Consider the following 9,866-nt stretch of genomic DNA (forward strand, 5'->3'; position numbering starts at 1 on the left):
AGTGTTTGTGCAGGAACAAACTCATTGGAAATAATTGTCAAATATATGGAAGTCATCCCAGAGGAGGAAAAGTGGCTATAAGTGAGAACTGACAGAGTATATGGATTTAAACATTGGCTTCAGTAACCTTAGTGTGTTAATTCTGGTGTTAAATTCGTACACCCAGGATTTTACTATTAATTACAGGTGATATTTAATTGGGATTGAAAACCTCAAATACTCCCTTAGTCACCCACTGTTGGTTCAAGATTCTAAGGCAGAAATTCTTTACTATTAGCCAAGACTTTAGTCCCAAATTGCAATATGTCTTCCCGGTGACCAAGACTAGATTAAATACAATAATGGCAATGTGTCTTTTGTCTAGGACACAGATTGTCCAATTCCCAAACCCACGTGTTGTGAAATGCTGTTCAAAATGATCATGCACACACACACGAGTCCCTTTCTCAACTAAGTTTGAAAAGTATGTGATATGACTTGGCTGTGCCCCACCCAAATCTCAGCTTGAATTGTAGCTCCCATAATCCACAAGTATCATGGGACCTGGTGGGAAGTAACTGAATCATGGGGATAGGTTTTTCCCAGGCTGTTCTCATGATGGTGAATAAGTCTCATGAGATCTGATAATTTTATAAAGGGCAGTTCCCCTCTCCTCCACACACTCTTTTGCCTGCCACCATGTAAGACATGACTTTGCTCCTCTTTTGCCTTCTGCTGTGATAGTGAGGCCTCCCCAGCTATGTGGAGCTGCGAGTCCACTAAACATCTTTTTCTTTATAAATTACACACTGTTGGGTATGTCTTTATTAGCAGCATGCAAACAGACTAATACAGTAAATTGGCACCACAAAGGGTGGGGCACTGCTGTAAAGATACCTGAAAATGGGAAGTGAATTTGGAATTGGGTGACAGACAGAGGTTGGAACAGTTTGGAGGGTGCAGAAGAAGACAGGAAAATGTGAGAAAGTTTGAAACTTCCTAGAAACTTGTTGAACGGCTTTGACAAAAATGTTGATAGTGATATGGATAATAAAGTCTGGGCTGAGGTTGTTTCAGATGGAGATAAGGAACTTGTTGGGAACTGGAGTAAGGTCACTCTTGCTATGCAAAGAGACTGGTGGCATTTTGTCCCTATCTTGGAGATCTGTGGAACTTTGAACTTGAGAGAGATGATTTAGGGTATCTGGCAGAAGAAATTTTTAAGTGGCAAAACGTTCAAGAGGAAGCAGAGCATAAAAGTTTGGAAAACTTGTAGCCTGATGATGCAATAGAAAAGAAAAACCCGTTTTCTGAGGAGAAATTAAAGCTGGCTGCAGAAATTTGCATAAATAATGAGAAGCCAAATGTTCATCACCAAGAAAATGGGAAAAATGTCTCCAGGGCACATCAGAGACCTTCACAGCAGCCCCTCCAATCACAGGTGTGGAGGCCTAGGAAGGAAAAATGGTTTCCTGAGCCAGGTCTAGGGCCCTCCTGCTGTGTGCAGCCTAGGGACTTGGTGCCCTGTGTCTCAGTCTGTCTAGCTGTGGCTAAAAGGGGCCAAGGTACAGCTCAGGCTGTGGTTTCAGAGGGTGTAAGCCCCAAGCCTTGGCAGCTTCCACGTGGTGTTGAGCCTGCAGGTACACAAAATTCAAAAACTGAGGTTTGGGAGCCTCCACCTAGATTTCAGATGATGTATGGAAACATCTGGATATATAAGCAGAAGTTTGCTGCAGGGGTGGGGCCCTCATGGAGGACCTCTGCTAGGGCAGTGTGGAAGGGGAATGTGGGGTCAAAGCCCCCACAGAGAGTCCCCACTGAGGCACTGCCTAGTGGAGCTGTGAGAAGGGGGCCACCGTCCTTCAGACCTCAGAATGGTAGATCAACCAACAGCTTGCACTGTGCACCTGGAAAAGCCACACTCGATGCCAGCCCATGAAAGCAGTGGGGAGGGAGGCTGTATCCTGCAAAGCCACAGAGGTAGAGCTGCCCAAGACTGTGAGAGCCCACTTATTGCATCAGTGTGACCTGGATATGAGACATGGAGTCAAGGGAGCTCATTTTGGAATTCTAAGGTTTAATGACTGCCATATTGGATTTTGGACTTGTGTGGGGCCTGTAGCCCCTTTGTTTTGGCCAATTTCTCCCATTTGGAATGGGCATATTTACCTAATGCCTGTACCCCCATTGTGTCTAGGAAGTAACTAACTTGCTTTAGATTTTACAGGCTCATAGGTGGAAGGGACTTGCCTTGTCTCAGATGAAACTCCAGACTGTGGACTTTTGAATTAATGTTGAAATGAGTTAAGACTTTAGGGAACTGTTAGGAAGGCATGATCAATTTTGAAATGTGAGGACATGAGATTTAAGAGGGACCAAGGGAAGAATGATATAGTTTGGCTCTGTTTCCAGCCAAATCTCATCTTGAATTGTAGCTCCTATAATCCCCACTTTTCATGGAAGGGACCCAGTGGGAGGTAATTAAATCATGGGGGGCAGGTTTTTCTCATGCTGTTCTCGTGATAGTGAATAAATCTCACATGATCTGATGGTTTTATAAAGGCCAGTTCCCCTGCACAAACTCTCTTGCCTGCCACTATGTAAGACATGACTTTGCTCCTCCTTTGCCTTCTGCCATGATTGTGAAGCCTCCCCAGCCACGTGGAATTGTGAGTACATTCAACCTCTTTTTTCTTTATAAATTACCCAGTCTTAGGTATGTTTTTATTGGCAGTGTGAGAAGAGAAAGGCTTATACAGTAGGGAAGAGGTAGAAGAGGAGACAGAGAGGAACTTGGTCTACTTGCCTATACAAATGTTTAAATTCATGATAAGATGATAGAGACTTCCTGCAGATCTTGGAAGGCCCATATTCTACCTGAGTAACCACTAATCTGCCCTCTGCCTTCTTTAGAAAGATATGAATTTTCCAACCTTTGAGTTACTTTATCCCATTAGAAATGGGCCAGTGACTCTCTCATCATAAAACACACCTGTAGTCCCACATGTGTTGGGGTGTTTGGTTTTGGTGTTATCTCCCCATGGGCTGGTGATGATCTTCCCTCTGCTGCCATTGCTCTGCAGCCTACTGTCTAGCACTGGATGATCCACAGATTAATGAAGGTTTTTCTGAAGATATGGTCTTCAATTGCCACACTCACGTTTGCTTACATGCCTGCAGCAAAACTAAAAGCCCTTTAGTGAGCCAGTTTATCCCTGGTAAAACTTTAGTAACTTTTCCAGTTGCTGGGTTCCTTATTTGTATTCTTCCAGGTCCAGGAATTATGTCAAAAACTGTCTTGGAGTAACGCTTTAAATTGTGTCTGTGGGAGTATAATATTCAAGTGTAATGAGGTTAGTTGCTCAAGTGAGTTTCCTTGAGCTGATGGTATCTGCTTGTCCTGAATTTGCTGTCTGAAATATTCACCAAAAGGAAAATGTTTAAATGTTTAAAGAAATTTGAATTTCTGGGTAAGTAGACACTTGAAAAAAGTCATCATGATTGCCTCCTGCTGTTGGTTCCAGCACGTGCTAAGCACTCATTGCTATGTGGAAAGCGTAAAAGCCCTAAGGACCCATAAAAATTGCCCCCTCTTCTGCTACTTTCAACTGCACAGTCCCCTGACGATCTTTAGGTTTCTAGGGCCCAACGGTTTGTTTCTGACCAACTTTGGCTTTTTTGACTGCATGGGTCCTGTCCAGAACAATGAGCCAGAACTGTGACCCAGAGCCTAAGCCTGTGACTCGAACTTGCTCCTGCTCCACAGCATGAGGACAAAGTGTGCTGTGGGGGTTCAGACTCACCATGCATCCCCTGGCTCCCAGGGTGCCTATGTCGTGAGTAGACATATGTGCAGGCACATCTGTTTGTTTTGGGTAAGTCATTGCCTTACTGTTGGGCAGCCAGCCAGAATGCTCACAGCTTTATACAGAAGAGACTTGAACCCAAAATTATTTCTTTGATGGAACCACAAAATAATTTATCCTTTACAGTTACGTTTGTTAACCCCCAAAATTTGAGACAGGTCTCAGTTAATTTAGAAAGTTTATTTTACCAAGGTTGAGGACATATACCCTTGACATAGGTTCAGGAGGTCCTGATGACATGTGCCCAAGGTGGTCAGATCACAGTTTGGTTTTATACATTTTAGGGACATATGAGAAATCAATCAATATATGTAAAATGAGCATTGGTTCGGTCCAAAAAAGTGGGACAACTTGAGGTGAAGGCAGGACAAATTGAAGCAGGCAGGGGACTTCCAGATCACAGGTAGGTGAGAGACAATTCTTCTGAGTTTCTGATGAGCTTTTCCAAAGGATGCAATCAGATATCTACTTATCTCAGTGAGCAGAGGAGTGACTTTGAATAGGATGAGAGACAGTTTGCCCTAAGCAGTTCCAAGCTTGACTTGTCCTCTTAGGTTAGTGATTTCAGGGGCTCCAAATATTTTCCTCTCACACATCTATACTCACAAACATAAACATACTGAGGCCCTTAATAATTTATTGCTTTTGTACATTTTCTAATTGGCTTAGTCACTGAGCTTGCAGGCAGAAGACAGCACAATGCAATCACTGAGGCCAGTGCTGGTGCTGTCGCACAGATTTTCATTTCACCATCCTCACAAATGTGAAAGAGCTACATCAGTCAATTTTCAGAATTACTTTAGTTTTTAAAGAAGACAAGAATTAAATAATGTGTGAGGAAACTCCTTGCCAGCCATTTTAATTTTTAGAGAAACTAGGAATGTGTACTAGGGAGGAACGTCTGCATCCATGGTGCAGCCCTGCATGTCTCACTGTACATGTGCCCGTTGCCCTGCGGTTTTGCAATTCCTTTCATTCAAGAGGTGGAGGCCCCTTCCCTACCCTGAAGTTCAGCTTGAACATAAGACTCATGGTGGCCAGAAGAATGTTAACAGACCTGGAGCAAGCAGAGGCCTGAGGAAGCCCCTATGGATTTGTGTTGCCTTTCTTGCTTCTCTGCGATCCCTTCTTCTAGTGACAGACCTCAGGCAGTGTGGAGTCTTTTCATTGTTGTTTTAAACATATTTCCACCTGGGTGTATGGCTTATGCCTGTAATCCCAGCATTTTGGGAGGCCAAGGCAGGCAGACTGTTTGAGCTCAGGAGTTTGAGACCAGCCTGGGCAATAGGGCAAGACCTCATCTCTACTAAAAATACAGAAAAATAGCCAGGCATGGTGGCACATGCCTGTGATCCCAACTACTCTGGAGGCTGAGTTGGGAGAGTCCATGGAGCCAGGGGTGGTGGGGGGGTAGAGGTTTCAGTGAGCTGAGATCAAGCCACTGCACTCCAGACTGGGTGACGGAGCCAGACCCTGTCTCAAACAAACAAAATTATTTCCATTGTAACTCTAATGTTAATAGGAAAATAGTATGAGGGAAACAGACAAGGAGGGAAGATGTAAAAGGTATTGTGTATATTCTACATAAATATCCCAGAAACAGTTTGTGATTTCCATCAACAAGCCCTAAGACGACACTCCCTTCCTAAATCTGCAGTGGACCTCCTTTGTCTAACACCACAGGTGCCCTCCTCCCTTCACTTGCCTTTCAAGCTACTCTCACTGAGAGCAGAAATGCCATCTTCCCTAAGTTATCTTCTACTTGCCATGGCTCAGCCTCTCTTTGTGACTCCTGCCAAGGACCTCCGGGGCACTTCTCAGGGTGCTGTTGACAGCTGCATGCTAAGGGCAGCTCACCTGCCTGCCAGAGTCGCCTTGGGGAGCTCAGAGCCACAGGAACCTTCTGGGGCTTACTTGTCAGTCTCAGCCCAAGCACTTTTCCCTCTTGGTCTTGCACAGCACTCATTCTGCTGCCCCGCACAGGCGAATGCCCAGAATGGAACAGAACATAGTTTATTTGCCCTGCCCTCACTGCATTATACTTTAGTGACACAGCTAAGATGACAAATGTATTTTCAGGGAGGATTTATGAAAACCAGGCATTAGTTTGGTGTTATTCTATTACTACGTAGGAGAATTGGATGGAGCATCCTTTTTTAACGAAATTGTTTACTGTCAAAGAGAAACAACACCAGACACTTGTTAAAGGTAGCAAGACAGATTTTATTTAGACTACTGCAAAAGGGGAAAGAGACTCCAGTAAACACTGAGCTCAACCCCAGCTAAGATGAAGGTAACTGGGGTTTCTAAATGGACAACAGAGAGGAACCAATAAGGGGCCATGAGGAAGTGAAAAAGGGGGAACAAAAAAAGGGGTTGGGGTACAATGGGGAACCAAAAGAGAGGGCTGTGTGGAATAGAAAATGATCGAGGGAGTGAACGGAAGATTATTAAAAACATTTATGGTTGTGGGTTGGGACTGAGTACATTTTGCAGTTTCGCAGCATTGGATTTATTGAGTGGACTCATTATGGCGGGGTCACTTAGGGGACACAGCCGAGAACAGTTCTGGAAGCATGGCTGAGGTATGGTCGAATCTCTCAGCAGTGTTTAGGCAAGGCCTTGGCTCTTCAAGGAAGTTCAGAGTTCATATTACAAATACCAGAGTATATGGATGCAGGTTGTATTAGTTTTCTACTGTTTCTGTAATAAATTACCACGTACTTTGTCACTTAAAGGAACACAAACGTATTATCTGAGAGCTCTGGAGGTCAGAAGTCCAAAAGGGTCCACAGGACTGCATTCCTTCTGAGGCTCTGGGAAGAATCTCCCAGTGGGCCTCTTCCAGCTTCTAGAGACTGCCCAAATTTCCTGGCTCACAGCCTCTCCTCCATCATCAAAGCCACTACCATGGTATCCTTTCTCTTCTCTGACCTCCGCTTTTATCCTCACATCTCCTTCTAACTCTGACCCTCCTGCCATCCTCTTGTGAGGACTCATGTGATGATGTTGAGGCCACCCAACAACCCAGGGTGATCTCCCATCTCAAGATTCTTAATCACATCTGCAAGTCTCTTTTGCCATATGAGGTGACATATTCTTAAGCTCCAGGGAATAGGATGGGGGCATCTTTGAGGGGCTATTATCCTGCCTACAATAATGATTAAGAAAAAAAGCAAGTGGTGACTTCTGAAGTGTAGTTATACGTAGACAAGATCTTAACCACAGCGTGTCAGGATACTTTATCCTTACCTTAAATATCTATGATTGAGAAGGAGGGTGTTCTAAGTTGTTCATTTGGCAGTCTTTCTAGCTCCTACAATAGAAAGAATTCTGAAGAGTGTACCTGAAGCTACTGCACAGGTATGCCTCTCTCTACAAAGAACATTCTGTGGAAGGATTTGCAGACCTCAGAGAAGCTTATGGTTTTTATGATTCATCCTATGATGAATCATCTCAGGATAATTGTCCTCTAGTCTATTTTGGATTCTTTATGTTTTTATATTGTTAAAGTACATGTATCAGCTATCTATTCACCCAATAATGCTGCAAAATAGACTACCTCAAAACCCAGTGGCTTAAAACAATTATAATCTAAGATTGCACTCTACTCTCTGTTCAGCTGGTAATGGGCTCACTCAGGTGTCTGTGGTCAGCCTCAGATTGGGTGGAAGCTCTGCGATCCTGCTGGGATCACTACTTGGTTGGGAGTCAGCTGTCTGCAGACTTGTCTGCTATGATCTTGGCTAAGACAGCTGGCTGTGCTCCATGTGGTGCTCACATGCACATGCCTCTCCCATCCCTTGATTAAGTTAGTCTGGGCATGTTCTCAGGATTGCAAGCAAGAGAGGCAACACAAACCTACGAGAGCTTCCTCAGGCCTCTGCTTGATCCAAGTCTGCTAACGTCCTTCTGGCCACCATGAGTCTTATGACCAAGCTGAGCTTCAGGGTAGGGAAAGGGCCTTCAACTGTTAAATGAGAGGAATTGCAAAACCACAGGGCAATGGGCACAGGTACAGTGAGACCTGCAGGGCTGCACCATGGATGCAGACGTTCCTCCACAGTACACATTCTTAGTTTCTCTAGAAATTAAAATGGCTGGCAAGGAGTTTCCTCGTGCATTATTTAACTCTTATCTTCTCTAGTAGGGAGAATAATTCTAATTGATTGATGTGGCTCCTTCACAGTGCATGGATGCAAGTTTCTCACCACTGGAGCCCAAGGGAACCCTACAGCACGAGAGATGGAGTTTTAAGAACAAAAGTAAGTGCTCATGTGCACAACTGGAATATCAATTGATTACTTTAGAAAATCTTCCTATAGACTTTCTTGGAAAACAATGTAGTTGGTGAGTAGTGGAGTTCAAGGACTCCAAGCTACCACACAGGTAAAGTTCTCTCCTAAATACCGCTGTGGAGATTGCCAGAAATGTGCTGCCTATACCCTTAGCTGCTTTCAAACACACTTGCTAGCTTAGGAATCTCAAGGTTTCAGAATCGAGGGAAAGAAGATAGCTGAAAATAAAGGGAGAAAGCAAAGAAACTACCAACTATATCAGAAACTTTTCCACATATGGTCCTTGTCAATCCCTATAGAACCATGTGGGGAAAGTCCAATCATCTGAACGGTACTGATGAAGAGTTATTAAGTTTCATCAGTCTGTTTAACAAGTAAGTGACAGGGCCAGGCTTTAGCCCGAGACCATCGGCTTTAAAACCATTCTCTTTTCCAAAACCTTGCATTAATTCATAATCAGAGCCTGCTATATGTGGTCAGAAATTACAGCCAATGCATCCATGTGGCTACTTCTCCATGGTCTGTCAATGTCTAGATTGCCCAGAAAAAATTAGCTCAAAGCCAATAAACTTCCTTCTAAAGTACAAAATAAATTATTACATTGTAATTATTTCTAAAAATACACCTTTTATAGGTAATTTATTAATTAGGTTCCTGTTTAATCAATAACCAGTTCTTAGTCGTTGGTTTTGGAAACTTCCTAGTCCTTTTGATTCAGAGGGGACTGCAGTGTTTCTTACATGTGACACCATTAAGCTCCCGCTAAGTCACACAGGCTGCGTGTCACTCAACCACCCACAGTAAATATGCCAAGCCATCGCCCTTTTCCCAATAGTGCCTTCATTTATTGGAAAAGCCACGGACAAAACAATTAGGTTTGTTGATGTAGGTCCTTAGGCTCCAGAAACCTCATCTGTCCTGTCAGAACAAGTTCAGGTAACGTATGACTGCCAACTGCTTATATAAATCACATTTATTGAAGATTAACATGCACACAATGCCTTTAAAGTTTTATAGAGAGAATTACAAACATGTGACTGCAGTTTGACACCAATGTTTTCCTCCACCTGGGTTAAAATGTCACCATTTGAAGTGTTAAGATTAAGAACACCAGGTTCCTGTGAAGAAGGAACAATTGTGCTACTTCATCATTTTGACCAGCTTCCCATAATTTTCCTATGGAGTCTTTGTGTGTAGACCAAAGATTTGGCTTGCTTCGGTGCCCACTGGGTAACCATGAGATAATGTTTCCACACGAGGAGCTTCTTGGACTGCCCCTCATAGGGCCCAAAGCAACCTCAGGCAGGTGTGTGGGATCTCCCCTCTCCAGTGACCCTGGCCCTGCTGAGGGCAGGTGCCTTCGGAGCCCTGACTTCCGCACAATCCTGGTGTTTTCTGTTCCGGGGAAAATGACTCAGCAGCTTCTTTTGTACCAGGAAGTCTCTTTTCCCTTTTTTTTTTTTTTCTGATGAACTTCAAAGGTGCCTTGGGGTAATTACGTGAAAGAGAATAGAAAGCTAGTGAAAGTTCAAAAAAAGTGATAGGAGTGATTCAAAGTGCTAAGTAAATAATAAAACAAAAAAAGTTAAAGGAAATTATTAAAAGGAAGTGTTTTCTCATTATTATTGTAATATATTTTTATAAAGGGGAAAATGATCAGTTTTTCCATGAGTTTGTGAAAATTAACAAGAAGAATCAGGCTTAAATTAAAGCAGAGATATTT

This window comes from Pan troglodytes, chromosome 12 (genome assembly GCF_028858775.2).
Source record: "Pan troglodytes isolate AG18354 chromosome 12, NHGRI_mPanTro3-v2.0_pri, whole genome shotgun sequence".
Lineage (NCBI taxonomy): Eukaryota > Metazoa > Chordata > Mammalia > Primates > Hominidae > Pan > Pan troglodytes.